Raw genomic sequence first — 21,649 nt, 5'->3', positions numbered from 1 at the left:
AGAAAGAAACCTATACTACAGATACCTATGCGTAGATGGAAGACAGATTTTTAAATTTATCTCGAAGGTGCAGGATGTAAGGGTTGCAGCCGCCCGCCGACTTACAGTTGCCACGGCTGTCACTCGAGCTTGAGTTCTCTCTCTCTCAGGGATACGGGTGCTTTGGAGATGGGAGTGGAACACACTTCGGGTTAAATAAATCCGGGATCTCCAGAACACGCCGTGGATGGCAGTTTTAATTCAAAATTTCATCAATGATAAATCTGTACATTATTCTCCTAGCTAGCCGCTCCGTCCGCTGACCAGCTACCACTGCTCTTCTTAAACACGTCTCTCCACTCTATCTACATTCCAACTACTGTCATCCTCCGCTCCCTATAGCCGACCCCCTCTCTTTACAAGTCCCCCAGTTGGCATCCGAAAAACAAGAACATAAAAGGGGAGAGCCAAGTGTCGAGCCCGACACCTGCCCGACATTCGTATTTTTCCAGATGCCCATAAACCTCTGTCGGTCTTCAAGTAATCCAATACCCCTCCCGGCTGGTCTCGCACGGTCAGGTCATGGGTTTATGAGATACTGGGCGTAAACAGGTGGCGTTAGGGACAATAGCGGCACCCTTAGCCTGAGGAGGACAATAGCGGAATTACACTTAGAAGGTCCGGGGATGGTACCTCGCCGATGGAGCGTCTCTCACGGTATTAAACAATGTATAAGTAATTCATATCCTTAATTATATAATTTTGACGAGGGAAGTACGGTTACAGGGTGTGGACTGGGTTCATCTAGCGTACAATAGGGTCCGGTGGCAAGATCTGGTAAATCCATTAAAACAAGGCGGGAATTTTCTTGACTAGTTGAGCGACTGTCACCTTATGAAATATTCTGTTCCGTGAAGTTGGTTACATTTTCAATTCTCATATATCCCGAGATGGCTCTTAGAAATGTTTACCTCTTTTGTTCTATATATCAACATTGCAGTCCACCAATAATGTAGGTACAACAGTTATTTTGTAAAATTTTAAACATTGGTCTTTGACTCTTCTAAGATCGACTTTTATTTGTGTCACATGCAACCTCACTCACATTTACTTAATGTCGCATGAAAATTGCTGAAGTACCAGTTAAGATTGAAAAGTGTTGATGTGCTGTGGTTGTTTAATATTGTTTCGGCTCCTGTGACTTTTCACGGAAATACCCTGGTTTCTTGGCTCATATTTTCATGTTATATGTCTTTGCTATCTTGTAAAATTCGAATTAATCTTTCAGCAAATGATCTTCTGAGTTTATTACTACCCGACACTCATAAAACATGAAAATGACAACTGGGATATCTTCTCTCAATAAGCAGTGCGTTTACCACTTCCCTGTTGTGTTAACAGTGACATATTACTAAGCTGGCTCAAACTGTAATGTCTGCCTTGTACTCGGGACGTGATCGGTTGGAATCTTGGCGGGAACACCGACTCTTCTGACTGAATGTTTTTGTGATTTTCTTCAGTAAATCTAGACAAATTCTTTAATTGCACTTCAGATTATGCCGCGACCTCTTCTTTCCAAATCCTTTAAAGCTCATTATTCACTAAACAACCAACAATTCGACGCTATATGATATGAGTTGCTGATAGTGTGCTTAAATAAACCACAAATAAACAAGAATGTAAAAACGTTAGGTCATAAAATCATATAAATTATTTTCAGAATTTACAAGAGTTTTTCTGCTCTCATATAACCCATAGCCTATTTATACTGACCTTGCCCAAGGCCCCTGTATATAAAAACTGTGCATGCAGACTGTGGTTTCTTATATTTCTTCAAGTAACCGTGTCATTCGGGCCGCGCCATAGCTCAAGCGGTTAGTCTCTGGCTTCCCATCGCGGCGGTCCGGGTTCGATGCCGGGTCTGGTCAAGTAGTATTTGTGGTGGACCAAGTGACGCTGGGGCAGGTTTTCTCCGAGTACTTCGGTTTCCCTTGCCAATCTTCATTCCACCAATTGCTCCACAATCACCCTCACCTATCATCTGGGGCTGGTACAATAGGCCAGAAGTGGCCGCAGTACAAGGGACTTAGTCATTCAGACAATGCACTCTATAAATGACCGGCACTTCCTGAAGCCACGTCGCTTTGTTTATCACAGCTCTCCTCCACTTATTAATTACACTTTTTAAAATCTCAGCACATATTTTAAAACGGGCTTTTGTGACTAATCGCTCACTCACTATCACCGTCTTTTCTACTATAATATTTTAAAAGACAATTATGGCAGTCTTCATTTTCTGGAATATGTCCATATTTGCCGCAGATATTAATAAGGCCAATAATCTTTGTAATGGAAACGCGGTATTTTAATATCGGCATGATTCGTTGTTGGAGCTTTCTTCTGTCTGAATGGTTCAGAGTTTCCATATCATTTGTTGTATGATACTTGTACAGGCCTACTGCCACAATTTAATTTAGAATATTAATATAAAATGTTTCTCTAGTCTTGTTATGTCTTGCAGCACTTTCAGAATATCTTAACATAATTGGGTTCATGAATGTTCTTTCTTCTCCTTAATTCCTTCATTATTTTACAAGCACTTTCTTCTCTATCAAGTACAGTAGCTCATATTTTAGCGATGTTCATTTCCAACTATGAAGGTTTAATCTTATAACATGTTTCCATTACGATACTTTTATTATAAGCTTTTTGAAGGTCTTCTGAATGTATAGTTAAGTAGTATATAGTGAATGTGCTCCCATTCTTTCTACAGTTCTGCGCCAAATCCTTGTTTCAGCCTTCAATACTCTGTTCCTATAATTTGAATTTCTTTTACTTACGGCTTCTGCAGTGGCAGTGATTGTGGGAATAATTACTCCAATCTCATTTCACTGTTATTTTACGATTCACAGATGTATTTGCCATATATCGATTTAATTCGCATTGTACAATATATTATTCTCTTTTAATGTACGTAGGTCGACCTCATACGTTTCAGTGTACCTTTTGTTTGGATTATTTACGTGTTTCAGTTTTCTGGCAAATTTATTTTCAAGTCCATCTACGTGACGAACCAGAGAGTATCCTACCTTGGGTAGGTAACCTTACGAAGAAAAGCCTTGTGTATGCGTGTTTGAAATCCCCATCGGTGTATTAACCCCTTAAAGCCCAGTGGTTCTGTGTGTACCACCTACTCTGCATTCTGCATACATATTGTGTTTGTGTGTTTCTTATGGGTCTTACGAAGAACGGCGTTCTTTTCCTCACCCAAATATTATTAACTGAATGATTTTTGTAGCGGAGAAATAATGTGTTACCTGTGAGGTACGAACTGAATGTATATATTATTTAGAAAGGATTCAGTTTTTTAAAAGGGTTGATATAGGAATCTAGTAACTTGTAATTATGACGTAATGGTCTATGTCACTAGCTGATGATGAAGTACCCTTGTCGCACAGTCGATGGAGAATACTCGAAATTGTCCCATCAACGTCATCGTCGCTCTTGCACCGTGCATCAGAGTTCCACCGCAATTTAACGACACCATGCCCTGCATTAGTGCAGCATAGTGTCGCAGCTCGGGCGCTGTTGTCGGATCTTCATTTCTATTCTCAAAATCGAAGAGTGCGGTCACAAACTTGCAGCGGTTAGAACACTTATCGGTGTGTTTAACAGCGGAAAGAATCGTCAGTTATTCAAAATAAAACATAAAACTAGCAATGCTAAAGTTACCCCTGTAACAATCCGTGGAAGCTCATAGGATTGTGAGACGTCGAGGCTCCCACATTTTCTAAACACTCGGCTCAGAGGTGGCGGTGAAGTTATCAGTCTTACGCGTCAGCCACCGCGCCAGGAAGATTCCTGATACTCATTACCGTTAAAGGCTAATTCGATCCCAGGGCCATAGTGCAGCTGGAAGAATTAAGTCAACTGAAAAATCCAATGACCTCATCGAGAATCGAATCAGCGACCTTCTGGCTTGTAGCATAGTGCCTCAGCCAACTACGCTACTGCGTGCCCCTAAAACTGGCAATGTGTCTGGGATATATTGCTGTCGGTCAGTTCTGATTGCAGATGGATATCTGACACACAATTTTAAAGCACAGTATCGCTTATCCTACAACTCACATGTAAAATCTGTAACATAGATACTGGTTTGAGAATAACTGCCACACCTGAAGCTTTGAAAAGTGCGGTATGCTGCAAAATGGAATGGAATACGGAGTTGACTGTAGTCTGTGCCAAATACACATTGAACAGTCCTCAGTTCCTCACATTTCCTGCTGCACCATCCCCACTGCTGAAAAACGGCCGCGGTGCTGTACACATGGAAATCTTCCTATGCCGTATTTATATGACAGCTCTCTTCTGAAAAGAATGTACTGCGTACAGAGGGCGTGCCGATTGCAGATACACCCAGGTAAAGACTAGTTCAGCACACGATACACAGCTCAATAATAGCCGTATTGTAAAATCCTTTCCCTTGAAGTTTTAATACGTACTTTCAGTTAGAGAGTAATGGATTATTTCCTGCTACCATGAAGTTGTTTATGAAACACTGGTGTCTGCGGAAATGGTTTTATTGAAAGAAATAGAACCCATTCTGTAGTCAGTGAACAGTTTGCTGAGCATGAGTCTAGAGAAAAAAAATGGCAGTGGGCTAAATTTGCGAAAAGGAAACCTGGAGGTAGTATTAAAGAAAGAAGGAGTTGATGAAACAACCCGCAGTCATTATGTTGTTTAGATTAAAAACGGAAATAAACCAGCATCATGTTTCATTTAATGCTAGTGGGATGGGACTAAGTCCCTCGTACTGCGGCCACTTCTGGCCTATTGTACCAGTCCCAGATGATAGGTGAGGGTGATGTGGAGCAATTGGTGGAATGAAGATTGGCAGGGGAAACCGAAGTACTCGGAGAAGACATACCCCAGCGCCACTTTGTCCACCAGAAATCCCACTTGACCGAACCCGAGCCACCGCGGTAGGAAGCCAGCGACTAACCGCTTGAGCTATGGCGCAGTAACTCAGATTATAGGGCATGGAATTATAAGATGATTAATAACTGAATGAGAGGTGGTGTGGATGGCTGCTGTTGTGGCCTATTTCAAGTTAATCCTTTATTTACTTGGAGGAGCTGGGAAAGACTACACAAAACCTCATGCAGGATAATGAATGTTCCAGCCAAAATTGCATTTTGACAGGTCTTGGTTTACAGAACGGTGAGGCACTGAAGAATTCAACAGAGGACTGCTGTAGAGTATGAACCGCTTTTTATCGAAAAAGGAGAGGAGAACCCTAAAAATCCATTGTGATATTCGTTGCATTAATTGTTGATGCGTTCTAGTGCGCTAGCCTACCCGCTTCGAAATGTTAGAAGAGTCAGCCCACGTGTCACAGCTTCTGGTTACATTTGTATCGATCATTTGTCCATAACGCGACTAAATGTCACTTATTACAAAACCCATCAAGTGCAGGGCGTGTTACGTTAATAATTAGAATAATGAAACTGAGGTTAATTTGGTTGGAACAGGGCAAATGTTTAAAAGCAAAGGGTATGCAGCTGTTCTCGCCCACATAGCGGAAGAATTAGCTCCACAGTAAATTAACTATAAATTTTACGTTTCTCGAATGTTAACAGGTTCGTTATTCAGTACTTAACGAAAATTCCGAGAATGCTCTGAAATTAAGCGAAGTTCGCTTAATTGCACAGTCTTAATGATTCATCATGTGTAATGAATTCCACATTATATTTCTTTTTCGGTTGAGGCAGTGTTGCTAAATAATAATTTTTCTCAATACTTAAGAGGTCAGAGATTGTAACTTAGTCATTTAAGCTAGATGCGTGCAATTTGGTATAGAAACAAGTTAACGAACATGTCTTTATGGCACTTTATGGTTTTACAACTAAGGTGACCTGATGGCACTAGAGTAGGTTCAGCTCAAATTTAGAGATATTCTAGTTGCGCACTTTGGCGGAACACAATTGACTCTGCTTTCTGTTGGGATTGTAATATCGCGCAGTATTATTAGCTAAAAGGGGAAAGATAAGGGATATATTTTTGTTTTTCTATCTGAAATATTTCTGCCTCAGAGGTTTTTCGGTCTTTTTTTCTTTCTCTCTCTTTCTAGCTCTGGGGCACGTGGTAACATAGTTGCTTGAGACACTATGCTATAAACCGGAAGGCCGCGGGTTCGAGTTCCGATGATGTGGATTTTTTTTCAATTTACCTAATATTTCCAGCCTCACTATGATCCTGANGCCACCGCGGTAGGAAGCCAGCGACTAACCGCTTGAGCTATGGCGCAGTAACTCAGATTATAGGGCATGGAATTATAAGATGATTAATAACTGAATGAGAGGTGGTGTGGATGGCTGCTGTTGTGGCCTATTTCAAGTTAATCCTTTATTTACTTGGAGGAGCTGGGAAAGACTACACAAAACCTCATGCAGGATAATGAATGTTCCAGCCAAAATTGCATTTTGACAGGTCTTGGTTTACAGAACGGTGAGGCACTGAAGAATTCAACAGAGGACTGCTGTAGAGTATGAACCGCTTTTTATCGAAAAAGGAGAGGAGAACCCTAAAAATCCATTGTGATATTCGTTGCATTAATTGTTGATGCGTTCTAGTGCGCTAGCCTACCCGCTTCGAAATGTTAGAAGAGTCAGCCCACGTGTCACAGCTTCTGGTTACATTTGTATCGATCATTTGTCCATAACGCGACTAAATGTCACTTATTACAAAACCCATCAAGTGCAGGGCGTGTTACGTTAATAATTAGAATAATGAAACTGAGGTTAATTTGGTTGGAACAGGGCAAATGTTTAAAAGCAAAGGGTATGCAGCTGTTCTCGCCCACATAGCGGAAGAATTAGCTCCACAGTAAATTAACTATAAATTTTACGTTTCTCGAATGTTAACAGGTTCGTTATTCAGTACTTAACGAAAATTCCGAGAATGCTCTGAAATTAAGCGAAGTTCGCTTAATTGCACAGTCTTAATGATTCATCATGTGTAATGAATTCCACATTATATTTCTTTTTCGGTTGAGGCAGTGTTGCTAAATAATAATTTTTCTCAATACTTAAGAGGTCAGAGATTGTAACTTAGTCATTTAAGCTAGATGCGTGCAATTTGGTATAGAAACAAGTTAACGAACATGTCTTTATGGCACTTTATGGTTTTACAACTAAGGTGACCTGATGGCACTAGAGTAGGTTCAGCTCAAATTTAGAGATATTCTAGTTGCGCACTTTGGCGGAACTCAATTGACCCTGCTTTCTGTTGGGATTGTAATGTTCTGCAGTTATTATTAGCTACAAGGCGAAAAGATAAGGGATATATTTTTGTTTTTCTATTTGAAATTTTTCTGCCTGAGATTTTTTTTCGATCTTTTGTTTTCTTTCTCTCTCTCTAGCTCTGGGGCACGTGGTAACGTAGTTGCTTGAGACACTATGCTATACCGGAAGGCCGCGGGTTCGAGTCCCGATGATGTGGATTTTTTTTCAATTTACCTAATATTTCCAGCCGCACTATGATCCTGGGGTCGACTCAACCTCTAACAGAAATGAGTACCAGGAATTGTCCGGGGCGTAAAGGGTGGCCGGCGCATAAGGCTGACAACCTTACCGCCATCTGTAAGAAGATTGTCTAGAAGATGTGGGAACCTCGACGTCTCACAATCCTATGGGCTTTCACGGCCGGAAAGTCGAAAAGAGTACGTCCATATTACCAGCAGTATTTTAACTGCTATACCACGACGTTCTGTGAGTGTAGTGAGGTCACTTAGTTGGCTACCGTATATTTGGAGGAGAGGACAGGGCTTATTTACGGCGTTCTCAGTGCTTAGACTGTATAGCGGCGAATCCTAGGATTATTGGTGAAAGTTGATTTGGAATAAATTTGGGCGGAAGTGGTTTTGAACCAATCGAGGCAGCATACTGACGTATGTTTTGAGGGACTGAGGAAAATCAGCAAAACCCTCAGACCGATAATCGGTATCCTGGCTGAGTTGCCACCAAATATTATAAGACCATGAATACAACATCCATGCATTTAGAATATATCGCTTTGCATATTCAGTTATAAATGACTGTTTATCAACAACATGGATGTGTTGCGTTACTTTCTAAAAATGTGAAGTAGAAAATTTATCATCCGTTGAAAGACTGAATATGTTTCATGAATAAGAAATAAATCTTCCATATAGATTTCTACCGTTTCGGAATTACGGCAGCACTAGCCTCTGACAATGATCCAGACATAGCTTCACATAAACTGCAAACTAACTTAACTACAAGCCATAACTGGTTAAAACAATGGAGAATAAAATCAAATGAATCCAAATCTGTTCATGTAACATTTATCACACGCACAGGAACGTGCCCTCCGGTCCATATAAATAATGCAGAACTCCTTCAAAAAGATGCCACGTATCTTGGGCTCCACCTTGACACGAGACTCGCCTGGCGTAAACACATGCACTTAAAACGGAAACAACTGGAAATCACACTCAACAAAACATACTGGTTACTTGCACATAATTCCAAACTCTCCACAAACAACAAACTCCTAATCTACAAAACAATAATCAAGCCAATCTGGACTTACGGATTTGTATTGAACAATTGTTCGGTTTAAACTTATACCTCCAAATTCACCATTTAACACGTAACACAACATGTTTCGGCCATAGATGGCCATTTTCAGGTGTCTCAATGTATCGCAACTGCTACACTGCTCTGATGTGCGCTAAAACCACGCGCTGCAGTCCACTTAAAAATAAAAATAAAAAATAATTAATTAAAATCCATTAAAATTTTCTATTAAAAATTTGTAAAATCCTATTCCACCTCATAAGGGGCGTCGTCCACACGTTTAGAGCTATGTGATTTATTGCAGATGTCTTATTTCAGCAGGATTTTTTTCGGTAGCCCGTTTTTATTCCTACGTCTGCAAACTGTACTCTACAAAAGCAGTCTGCTTTTACCGGTTCTCACGGTCTCTCCGCTTGCAGATTTCTTATATTTTTTCTTCTACCCTGAAGATGGAGGCGATACGTTCCTCCGAAACGTCGGTTAACACTACATATACACGGTGCCAAATCCCAGAAGATTGCTTTCTTCATAGTCACCGCCGTGAAAGCCTCAAATCTTACAAAATGCCACATGTTAATATTGTTATTGTTAATCCAACTCTGGGGCACTGCTTCCAGTTCTACCATTGAAATATTAAAACTTTTCCAATTTAAAGCCTTAAAGCTATCCCTGCAACCGGCCATGAAGGCCCATAGGGTTGTGAGATGTTGAGGCTCCCACATTTTCTAGACAATCGGCTAATAGATGGCGGTAAGGTTGTCAGCCTTACGCGCCGGCCGCCCTTTACCCCCCGAAATATTCCTGGTTTTCATTTCTGTTAGAGGCTGAGTCGACCCCTTATTCATAATAACTAATGCTCCCTGATTCGCAGCGAATACATTTATCATAAGGGATGTTTAGACCAACAGTTAAAGAGGATATCCGCCGTTTCAACTCGCAATATGGAGCTCACTCAAGCGCATACCAAAACGACTTAGCTGTGAGCCGAATGGCTCAACCCAACCACAACAGGCGACTGCGATCTACCTACCAGATTTTTAGTGTAATATAGATTTTAGTATTATGATTCATTATGAAGCTCATTACCCAAACGTCTCAACAGGCCTAGGACTTATTAGTTACAGAGAAGCGGTACTGAACACTCCTCTACGTGTCTCTATATATGTAATATGTATCTGTACAATTTGCTGATTGTACTTGTGTTTTTTTTTCCTTGACACTACAGCCCCAGTGGGCCCAGGCCTACCTCCATGAGCTTCTCCGTTCACTTCGTTTTTTCTAGATCTTACACATTCGGGAGGAGTCCTTGGGCCGGTGATCAGCTCGTCGCAAGGCCTCTACCTGTACACAAACACAGAAAAACGCACACACACAAACTAAACATCCATGCCCTGAGTGGGATTCGAATCCACGATCCCGGTTTCCAAGCGAGCGAAGACAGTACATGCCTTAGACCGCTAGGCTATCGTGACCGGCGATTGTACTTGTACATATAGAAAATAAATTTGGAAAATAAAAATTTGAACGTCCAGTGAGGATCAGTGACTGAGATCAGCCCTCGGTGATGGACGCCTCAGTTGCGTGAAGAGGGAGACAGAACTAGCTTTTACCGCCTGGGCTGATCTAGCGGTAACGATCTAGATTCGTGTTCGGGAGATCCTCGATTCGAATCTGGGCCGGGAAGCACAATAATCTGAAGCCCTACAGGAAAATGCTAGGATAGTAACTCTACTGGATCATGCCCGCTTCTTTCAAAATCCTTTCTAATTTATGACACATTTATCATCTCACTGCTCACGCTGTATAGCCAGACACTGACGGAGTCGAATAATAATAATAATAATGATAATAATAATAATAATAATAATAATAATGAGTTTCTTAAACGCAGCTTTTTCAGAGTGAACTTCGATCGTAGATTTGATTAAAGAAATCAAAATTAACCGTGGATTTCACTGCATATGATGTCAGCATTCTTTTGCTAACAAAAGAATTATTAATGATATTTATATAATACAGGAAATGAATCCATTAAAAGTTGTCCGTTGAGTTCGTTGTGATGCAGGATTTCATTTGCATATGCACAAGATTTGGTGCATGAATAACTCGTGGATAGTAAGGAAATAGCACGCCGGATGTTTTGAACTGGCACATTTCCTTTTGCCAGCCGTAACAATTTCAATTCAAGCCTTCAACGCTTTATAATCTACAGCGAGTTACCCGATGAAGTTTTAGACTTTATTAAGTTTTAATGAACTATTGATCGCTCGGCCGAACAAACAACTTAGCACACTGTATTCCCCAATGAGAATATTCTCCATTTTGGCCTACAAGAAAATACACCACACATTTGCTTCGAGTTCATAATTTCAAAGCACAATGGATCGTGTCTACTTCATTTCTAAATTTACCGAATGGATTTCAGTTACATTCGATGTTGGGGACATATACTAATGTTTAAGCCCTATCAGGCGAAATGTATCTTCATTTCTGTTAGTCCCATGGAACTTTTCATTCATATTGTCACGTGTCCGGCGTTTACGTGATTAAGACGGGCATCCACTAAACTCATAAGTAGAGGTGCGATATTTTTCTACATATACAATTCTCTGAGCGAGCCTAGAACACAAAACCTAAATGTTCGAACATTTCATGACCGTTAGCTCCTCGGGAATTTTTTTATTGCTAGTGGGATGGGACTAAGTCCCTTGTACTGCGGCCACTTCTGGCCTATTGTACCAGTCCCAGATGATAGGTGAGGGTGATTGTGGAGCAATTGGTGGAATGAAGATTGGCAGGGGAAACCGAAGTACTGGGAAAAAACCTGCCCCAGCGCCACTTTGACCACCACAAATCCCACTTGACCAGACCCGGGATGGAACCCGGGCCGCCGCGGTGGGAAGCCAGCGACTAACCGCTTGAGCTATGGCGCGGCCCTTAGCTCCTCGAGTAACTACTGCTACAAAAATGCATTTGCCATACTTGATGGGTCCATACTCTTCCAGTAAGCTCAGCTCAATTTTTCATAGTAGATTCGTGATAAAATAACCTGTGTTAGTAATCATGACAGCAATCACCGAGGGATCAAGCCCCTTCTTAGTCGTCGCCAGCATGATATATTCTTCATCTTCCTCTGAGAGCTTTTATGATTTGTGACCACATATACACGATGCCAAATCCCAGAAGACTGCTTTCTTCATAGTCACCGCCGTGAAAGCCTCAAGTCTGACAATGAATATCAAGATTGCGGTCTTATAGGGCATAGGGTATGATGCCGTGCATAGCGGCAGATTCATAGTCACATTTCGGAGGAATATGTTGTCTCAATTTGCAGGGTAGGAAACCGTCTCTTCCTCTACCACTGTCTTCCTTCCGCCGTTCATTAACACCATTAGTAGATAGGTACCAACGTTTCGGAGGGAATTGGTGCCGCCACATTCAGGACAAGAGAGCTACACCCAAAATCTTTGTGCCTCACTCCCCCGCTTCAGTAATTCATTATTATCGTGTCACCTATAATTCAGTGCTAAGTAAACTGTCATGCAGTATTGTTAAATAACGCGTGGCTTCTCAAACTGTGGGTTGCGACCCCTTGGGACGTATCCGGTTCGCAAGAATTACTTCAGATGTACTTGCATCCACGCATACTTTTGGTAAGTCAAGATGTTTTAATAGAAGTGTTTTCGGAAAATAGATACGCAGCCAGCGAAATATTTCGCATTTGTTATTTATGATTGTGCGAGGAAATGTTAGAGCTCACAGCAGGTGTACAGAGGTATGAAGCTATTGGGATTGCTCTGTCACCGTATCGCCTAACAGGGACCTGCAGGGATATGTAAATTTTCATATGTCGCTTAACGGCAGAGATGGGTGGGCTCCTAGATGCATTATTTTAGAAGGTTGAACTATCAAAAATTTTGTGAACCCCTTAAGTAACTCGCTCGTATAGGAAGCAGCGCATAGTTTCAATGGCCTACGCGTGTCTGGCAAAATCGCATTAGGGACAGTAAAGCAATAAAGGGTTTGGAATGGAAGAGCCGAGTTGATTTTCCAGAATCGCTCTTCCCTGCCACACGGTCGCTTCAGGACTTTCTGGTTGCTCTCACGATGGAACTGCCTCCCATCCTCCCTCTCCCAGCCCCGCTCATCGGAGGGGAGCTTCCAAGTTTCGCGAAAGAAGGCGTGTCGCCCCGTACGATCTGAACCGTTAGGAAACCGAGTGGGAACAGAAAGTGCAGCATTGTTTCGACGCTTTTCATTTACGTTGACTCCATGTAGCAGAGCCCTCGTTGATTCTCTGCAATTTATGGATAAAAAAAGGTAAAGCTATCCCTGTAACAGGCCGTGGAGGCTCATAGGGTTGTGAGACGTCGAGGCTCTATGACTGATGGGATGTTTTTTTAATTCGCTTAGTGGGGGGTTGAGTCCAACTGGGTCCACTCGGCACGGCGGCCACTGATTGGCCTATTGTAGCCTGCCCCGGGTGATTATGGTGATGAAGAATTTGGTGGAATGAAGATTGGCAGGGGAAACCCGCCCCAGGGCCACTTTGTCGACCACAAATCCCACTTGATCGAACCCGGGCCGCCGCGGTGGGAAGCCAGCGACTAACTGCTTGAGCTATGGAGCGGCCTCTGATTGGATGTTAGGGCCTATCTTGTGGTACGAAAGGTCGCGTATTTCCTGTTACTTCTTGAAGAGGCTCGGACAGAGATGGGGGGACTGAAATGGTTCTGCCTGGTTTTTGTACACCAAGAGTTTAAATTCGTCCAAAACATCGTAATCTAACAGTTTTAAATTAAGATAAGTATTCTTGTAAAAAGCCTATGATAATGTAGATATGCTTACATACTGAGAAACTGATGTTGTGTACACTGAAAACCCTAAAACGGGTCTGAGTTAAAGTGAAAATAACCTATTGTTGGATTCGAGGCTGTCACAGCGGTGGCCATGAAGATTTCTGTCTCCTGGGATATAATGCCGTGTAGTTCGTTGAAAGTGAATCCACCTTTCGGAGGAACATATCACCTCCATTTCCAGGGTCGAAGAGTAAGCCAAGTGAGAAACCAGTATGAAGCAAGCAGAACCGTGAAGAGCGCGGTGGGCCGAGAAATGTGTAGGGTGGCAGAGAAGCCGTTTATGCGGGTTGGAGGAATGCCTCAGGGGATAAGAGGGTCAAGAATAGTGGATGGGAAGTTTGCTGCCTACTTCATGCTGCTTTCTTGCTTGACTTACGCTTCGAACATGAAAATGGAGACGGTATGTTACTCCGAAATTTCGGTTTTCTGCGGATTACACTGTGTTACATGTCAGAAGATAGGATACCTTAGCGTCCAGACCATCTGTGAAGTCCATCCAGCCTCCTATCCAACGGGTACCGGGGGCGTTTTCCCCAGGTGTAAAGCGACCGGGACGTGAAGCTGATCACTCTACTCCATTTAGTGTGGTTGGAAGTGCGCACTGCAGAAAGTTGTAAAATAATAAAAACAAGTAATACAAGTAAGTAGAAAGACAGCATTTGGCCCCAGAGGTTGGGCTATAAGAGGAATATACGAGTATACACAAACCAGGTGTACCAAGCAGAGGTGAGTACGTCAAAAATGACGACAAAGACCGAAACTTAGAAAAATAAGTGGACCAGAATTTAGAGAACACTCGCTCTTCGAACCCCAGCCACCCATGTCTCCGTGTGACAGTTATGTTCCCGAACTGACGCTCCTACAGTAACGCTACTGATATCATATATCGGGGATGAACGGGACTAGTTAGAACGTTTATTTATATGACGTGCAAGTTTAAACTTGTTTGGTTGATGCATATAAGGATTACAATTGTGTTGGTAAAATTAGTTTTTTGGTCGTGTCGAAGTTTTTCAAATGGAACAAAGAGTAGCGATTAAGTTTTGTGTAAAATTAAAGAAAACAGCTACTGAAATGTTTGAACTGTTGAAAAGTGCTTAAGGTGAAGAGTGTTAATCGAGAAGAAGTGTGTTTGGATGACATAAATGTTCAAAGAAGGCGAGATTTGTTACAAGGCGATGAACGGATGAAAACAATGTTGACTGCATTTCTTGATGCTAAAGTTATCTTTAATCACGAAATTTGCCGAAAAAAAACAGACTGTGGATGGTTAATTTTATAAAGAGGTGATTACGAGACTGATCGCTCGAGTGCATTGCTTTAGGCCTGAGTTTCAGGAAAGTGGCTCCTGGTATCTTCTGCTCGACAATGCACCTGCGCACACTCCGAGTTTTTGGCGGCACGAGGGGTCCCCGTGTTATCCCATCCACCCTATTCCCCTGCTTCAGCGTCGACTGACTTTTTTATTTCCTAAATTAAAAATTGCGATGAAAGGGACAAGATTCGAGGCTGTTTCATCGATCCAGCAGACTGTGACGAGAGAACGGAAGGCAATGAGGGAAGAAGCGTTTTCTCGGGCATTCAGTTCATTGTACGAGCGATGTAAATGTGCAGAAGCGGGCGGGTATTATATTGAGTGATGGTATTAATAAATATTTTTATCTTTTTTGTGCGTTTTTTTATGGTCTCAGTTCTGGAACTTAATTGTCACACTGCGTAGCTGCTTCAGTGGACCTATCCATGAATGTGGCAATGATCGCTTCGAAGTCTAAATCCCGAATCAGTGGCACAGGAGTGCACGACTATTCCCTTGCAGGCAAATAGGCAACGGGGTTAATGGATGTGAAAACAGCAACAGGAATGGAAGGGGAAGGACTGGGTGCACAGGAAGGCGGGTTCAGGCTGCTTCAGACAAGACAGGGCTCAAGCTTGCAGGGCAAAATATTCGAGAATTGCTGCAAGAACTCGAAACCTCACAAAATTTGTGTAGCATTTAGAGCTTTACGCACCCTCTAAATAAAGGTAGAAAGGGTAAAGCTACAGGATGTGAAGGCCCGTAGGCTTGTGAGACATCGAGACTCCCACATTTTCTCGACAGTAGCTGAGGATGGCGGTAAGGTTGTCAGCCTTGCGCGCCGGTCGCCCCTTCTCCCCCAGGAAGATTCCCGGCACTCGTTTCTCTTAGAGGCTGAGTCGACCCCAGGGCCATAGCGCGACTGGAAGGATTAGGTCATTTGAAAATATCCACTGACCTCATTGGGAATCGAACCCGCGAACTTCCGGCTTGTAATATAGTGCCTCAACCAACTACGCTACCGCGTGCCCCTACCTAATTAAAATCACTATAACCAATTGTACTAAAAAGAAGTTTTTGGATACTGATAGGTACTTTGCTGGTCAAGGTATTTTCGGAGATTTTGGAAATCGAAAATTCGTTGCAGCATTCAAGTGCGCGGCGCTATACCTCATTCGAATGCATCTAATTTACATCGTTATATATTTTATCCTTAGAATCCAAGTTAATAGTATCTTGGGGCCGCGCCATAGCTCAAGCGGTTAGTCGCTGGCTTCCCACAGCGGCGGCCCGGGTTCGAGCCCGGGTCTGGTCAAGTGAGATTTGTGGTGGACAAAGTGGTGCTGGGGCAGATTTTCTCCGAGTACTTCGGTTTCCCCTGCCGATCTTCATTCCACCAATTGCTCCACAATCACCCTCACCTATCATCTGGGGCTGGTACAATAGGCCAGAAGTGGCCGCAGTACAAGGGACTTAGTCCCACCCCACTAGCATAAAAAAATAGTATCTTCCGATCATGACTTAGTTCTCACAAGTGTTCCCTTCTCTTAAATTTTTCAGATTATAATCCTGTTCGTATATTTTATCTCCTCCATACGTGCTACATGCACAGCACCTGGAGGGCTGGTAATAGCTGGAATACTGAGCTGAAATATCTCGGGACATGGACCAGTGTTCTTAATTCCTTTGTGAAGGCAATCAGTGTCATAAGATTTTGTCCTTAATTCTAGTGACAAGAGGCACTTAATTCTCTGTGGGCCCGCTTTTATGAAATTCTTCTTGCTAGCGTCTGTTACAGCTTCCGTGCCTTTCTTTTTGCTATCATTGTGTCCTTTACCAGCGATGTCCAGAAGCTTGTGTGTCCGAACAAATGAAATGTATTCCTGATTTTTTAAATTCCTAATGATATATTGCAAAGCTTGGTTGAGAAGCAATGGCAACAAAGAATTGCCTCGTGTAAGACCATTGCGAATGCAACAAAACTTTTACTTGCATGAATTATATTATAGATTTCCTTTAAAAGCCTTTTAGTTCTGCCAACTACTTTCATCCATGGGCTGTGCTCAATTCCCATGTGAACCTATGCCACATATATCGAAAGGATCATTTAGGTAGTCACTATATTTTCAAGAAGGAGACAGTAAGAACCCCAGAAATGTCAGTAATAAAACCAAATTCTATACAGTGCCCTATCCAGAAACAGCCTTCACGTTAGCATTACAGCAGTGGGCATTACTCCAAAACATGTTTCACATTGGTATTATAACAGTGGACATTACTTCAAAACATGTTTCACATTGACGTTACAATAGTGGACATTACTCCAAAACATGTTTCACGTTGGTATTACCTCTGTGGTCTACTGATCAGAGTTTTTAGCTACAGATCCGGGTGTCCCTGGTTCGATTCCCGGAGCTACTAGGTTTTCTGAGAAGTAGTGTGTCTGGAACAGGGTCCACTCTGCCTTGTGAGGATAACTGAGGAGCTACTTCAAGGAAATAGCGGCTCCGGTCTAGAAAACCGGCCGTGGGGATTCGTTGCGCTGACCACGTGACACCCTCTATCCGCTAAAGTTGGCACTAACTTCGCCGACAAGCGGCAATCGCTCTGTCGGTATAGTTCGCTTGCGGACTACAGGCCACGAAGTTTTTTTATTACAACGGTGGTTATTACCCCGAAACATTATATGAAAACGGATCAGCTCTAATTAATTATACTGAATGTATACTAAGACCTTGAACATGTAGACATACATATGCAAGGCCGTGCTATGTATGCATAGATTATCGTAGCAATCTGGGCACGGGTTTTGTTTTTGCAGATAATTTAAGGCAATGAATTACGCAATATGATAAGTACTTCATTATCCAAAATGAATGGGGACGGGAGTGTACATGTTATTGGTTTGTTCGGGAAACCGGGAAGGACTGTAATCGAATAATGAACTGATCAGAGTCTGTATCGTGATTCGACTGGAAATGAACCTAGTTCAGATATTCATATATATGAATATTGAATGAGAAGAGGGGGAATTCAAGATTCGAACTAGTTTTCACGGAGTTTCTGCTATTTTCGATTTCTTAGGATAAGTGACAAATAACAGATCTAGTAAATTAGGTACAGGCCAACATGTAAGGCTTATTATGTAATATTTATAATCTTTTACAGATTTTGTAATATAAGATTTACAATATGAATGAGGAGTCCCCAGTTTGTGCCATTTGTAAAGCAACATGATTTGCGCTTTAAGACAGATTTCCTTTAAGTTGGCAACTTAGCAACAGAAGAGAGAGTTTTGTGTATTTATTTTGCTGTTTGCTTGTGTGCACGTGTGTTTGTACAAGTGCGCACATGTGTATGTATACAAATTCAGCATTCCTACAGGTTATGGTCCATAATTTTTACAGCGTTTTATTTTCGTTGCGTACTGCTAGTACAGTGAAAGATACCCAAGAACAAAACAATTTCGGCTTCTACAATGGCATAAAAGTAGCTGAAATTTTTTAAACTCTCTCTGGCCAACAATTCGGATGCTTTACATCAGCTGTCTCATGGCAGTATCTGAGCTTACTATGTGAATGTACGGCCACAGATCTTAGAACTACATTTCTTGGAGCTGAACGCCAAGAATCTGAATATNGAAACGTCGGTTAACACCACATATACACGGTGCCAAATCCCAGAAGACTGCTTTCTTCTATATAGAAAACAGTTTCATCACATTTACTATGCTGAAATAAATCATGTTTTAATGCGTTCCTTAAACTTTTGAATTTAATTCTTAATAAGCAGATTATCTTCCTGCAAGTCCACCTGCATGTTTAATCTCCCAAGATACACAAGGGATTTCTATTAAATCTGAATTTTGAGATCTGCAGTAAACTTTGTCAGTCTAATTAAAATTTGGCCAGTGTCGTTTCAAAATATTCTCATATGAAGCTCAAAATAGAGTTTTATAAAATTTCTCATACCCTGATCTTCTCATAAGAAACTGATACATTGCATGAAGTAGAGTACTTATTAATTTACATAAGTTTTATTGAAAGAAATTCAAAGGGATAAATTTTCGCCAGTTACAACTGATTAGTGTTAATAATGGAATTTATGACCGTACAAGTCTTCCAGCCGCAATATGGCCCTGGGGTCGACTCAGCGTTTGACAGAAATGAGTACCAGGAATATTCCTGGGAGTAAAGGACGGCCGGCTCGTAAGGCTGACAACCTCGCCGCCATCTGTGAGTCGATTGTCTAGAAAATGTGGGAGCCTCAACAACTCTACGGAACTCCACGGCCTGTTACAGGGATGCCTTTAACTTGTTTATCTTTTACCTTACAGTGTATAGTATCATGGCAGAGTTAAAATGGTAAAACCATCTCTGTAACAAGCCGTGGAGGCCCGTAGGGTTGTGAGATGTCGAGGCTCCCACAGTTTTCAGTCAGCTCAAAGATAGCGGTGAGGCCAGCCTTACGCGCCGGCCGATAGCTCTTTACCCCAGGAAGATTCCTGGTGCTCATTTCTGTTAGAGGCTGAGTCGAACCCAGGCTCATAATGCGACTGGAAGGAGTAGATCAAGTCTTCATCTGGAAAGCACTCACATTTTGATTAGGTCTACATATTTCGGGATATGTTCCTTTCAAGTCAGAAGTACTACCGCTGCGCTAAGCAGCTGTTGCATTTCTTAAAGGGGGAATACGTGTCAAAAGATCCATGAATTCTGTCACAGCGAATTTCGTTTAGAAAATGCTTCCTTTCAGTTGAAATATGTGTGGAACTGAATCTAACCCAAAGCCACAAGCTCGTTCTTTTCCTTCTCTTTGTTTTTGCATTTCAAACAAATGATTATGAAATGTGTGTTTATTGAGTGAGCCCTGTGTTTGCTCTGTAAACAGGTTACACTGCCAGGTGCACTGTCGCTCTCGTGCCCTATTTTAAATACACAATCACCAGACCCAGTAGGCTGTCTGGGATCTTGAATCGCTTGCCGGTAAATCGAAAATAATTTGAATAAAACTGGAAGAATTCAACCCGTTCTATTGTTTCATACGCGCATTAGCTCATAAAACACACCACAAACCCCTATTTGTCTTACATGGATACAAGACTGTTTCGTTATCAGTATATTAAGGTATTTCACAAGTGATGATTCGTATGGATCTAATAACAGAATATAACTCTGGCTTGCAAGGACGTTGCCTTTCTTGACAGTTGCAGCGATGTTCAAGTAACTAAAATTCATAGGCTGCGCCATAGCTCAAGCGATTAGTCGCTGGCTTCCCACCGCGGCGGCCCGGGTTCGATCCCGGGTCTGGTCAAGTGGGATTTGTGGTGGACAAAGTGACGCTGGGGAGGGTTTTCTCCGAGTACTTGGGTTTCCCTGCCAATCTTCATTCCATCACATTCTACATCATCATAATCACCGGGGGCAGGTACAATAGGCCAATCAGTGGCCGCCGTGCCGAGTGGACCCAGTTGAACTTCACCCCCCACTAACGGAATTTTTTTCATTTTTAACTAAAATTCAACGAAGTTCGGATTTTTTATTATAACACAAACTAGAAATTGTCTTCTTAATTGGTCTGTAAACTGGATGTAGACCTGCCGTGGATTCATGAGGTTCAGGATAGGGAGCAGTAGTGAGGTTTTGTGAGCATGGTAATGCACTTCTTAAAAAGCTGAGAATTTTTTGGGTATCTGAGTAGCGCTTAGCTTCTCAAAAGGGCCGCGCCATAGCTCAAGCGGTTAGTCGCTGGCTTCCCACCGCGGCGAACCGGGTTCAATTCCGGGTCTGGTCATGTGGAATTTGTGGTGGACAAAGTGGAGCTGGGGCATGTTTTCTCCGAGTACTTCGGTTTCCCCTGCCAATCTTCACTCCACCAATTGCTCCACAATCACCCTCAGCTATCATCTGGGGCTGGTACAATAGGCCAGAAGTGGCCACAGTACATGGGACTTAGTCCCAGCCAACTAGCAATAAAAAAAAAGCTTCTCAAATAGAACGGGCTTAGTCGGTTATGTAGCCCTTTAAGGCTCTACATATTCTCTGTGTAGATACGTGCACGTCCACTTCCTTCAGGTCGGAATGCAGGGAATGTCACCCTATATGAATACCATGTCACTGGAAGTCACTGTTACACAGAATTTTAAAAACGTAAGTTAAAAGGGGAAGAGATTATGAGTACGCCTTCATTACATGAGCTTGAAAATTCGTTTTTAATCTTTTTTTATACAGGGTGCAGTTTTGTGTGAGATGACAAATAAAATAACAGAGTAGGACAGAAATAATCTTACATTCATTCTTCCCGGTGAGGTTCATATTGGCAAATCCTAAGCTGCTGTAGTTATGAGCAACAAATTTGGGTACGGACTGAAATGTCTTAGTTCAAAGCCCGGAATGGTTTTTGATATTATTTTTAATACGGCTTTCTCTAGAACTGGCTGCAGGAACCTCTTTAACTTGGGGGAAGAACGGACGGAAAACGAAACTAACCACCTAGCTCTATCCATTACTAGATTACTTAGACATGTACGCAATTGTAACATGAATTTCAGTGCTTGGAGTTTTGTACGCTTATGGGATTCCCTCTTTTTATTCCTGAAATGCCTACTGGCTTCACGTCTTATTGTGCAGTTTATCCCCGTTTATTTCACTTGGATCCTGTAACCATTTCAGTTTGGCTTATTATCTCAGATATAATAATTCTGAGCATCCTTCGTCAAATCATGGCTTATGCTTCATCAATTCATATTAACCTGGATTCGCTTTGGCTGAAAATTTTGTAGTCTATATAATAGTTTCCCAAGCTCTATTAATATCCACATCATCATCAAATTTTTCCAAAGCCGCGAACCTGTTTGAGATTTTAACATGATACTGCTCTTTCCTCTACTTCATTTAATTTTTTAAGATTGAACCTCT

General features: G+C 42.0%; 1 protein-coding gene across 3 annotated transcripts in view; it reads left to right on the top strand.

Annotated features, from left to right (window-relative positions):
- LOC111868691 overlaps positions 1-21,649 on the top strand; it is a 264,586-nt gene that overhangs the window by 90,778 nt on the left and 152,159 nt on the right. The gene's annotated exons all lie outside the window — the stretch shown is intronic.

This window comes from Cryptotermes secundus, unplaced genomic scaffold (genome assembly GCF_002891405.2).
Source record: "Cryptotermes secundus unplaced genomic scaffold, Csec_1.0 scaffold280, whole genome shotgun sequence".
Taxonomy (NCBI): Eukaryota; Metazoa; Arthropoda; class Insecta; order Blattodea; family Kalotermitidae; genus Cryptotermes; species Cryptotermes secundus.
The sequence above is the reverse complement of the archived record's forward strand: the minus strand, read 5'-3'. Positions and strand labels throughout refer to the sequence as shown.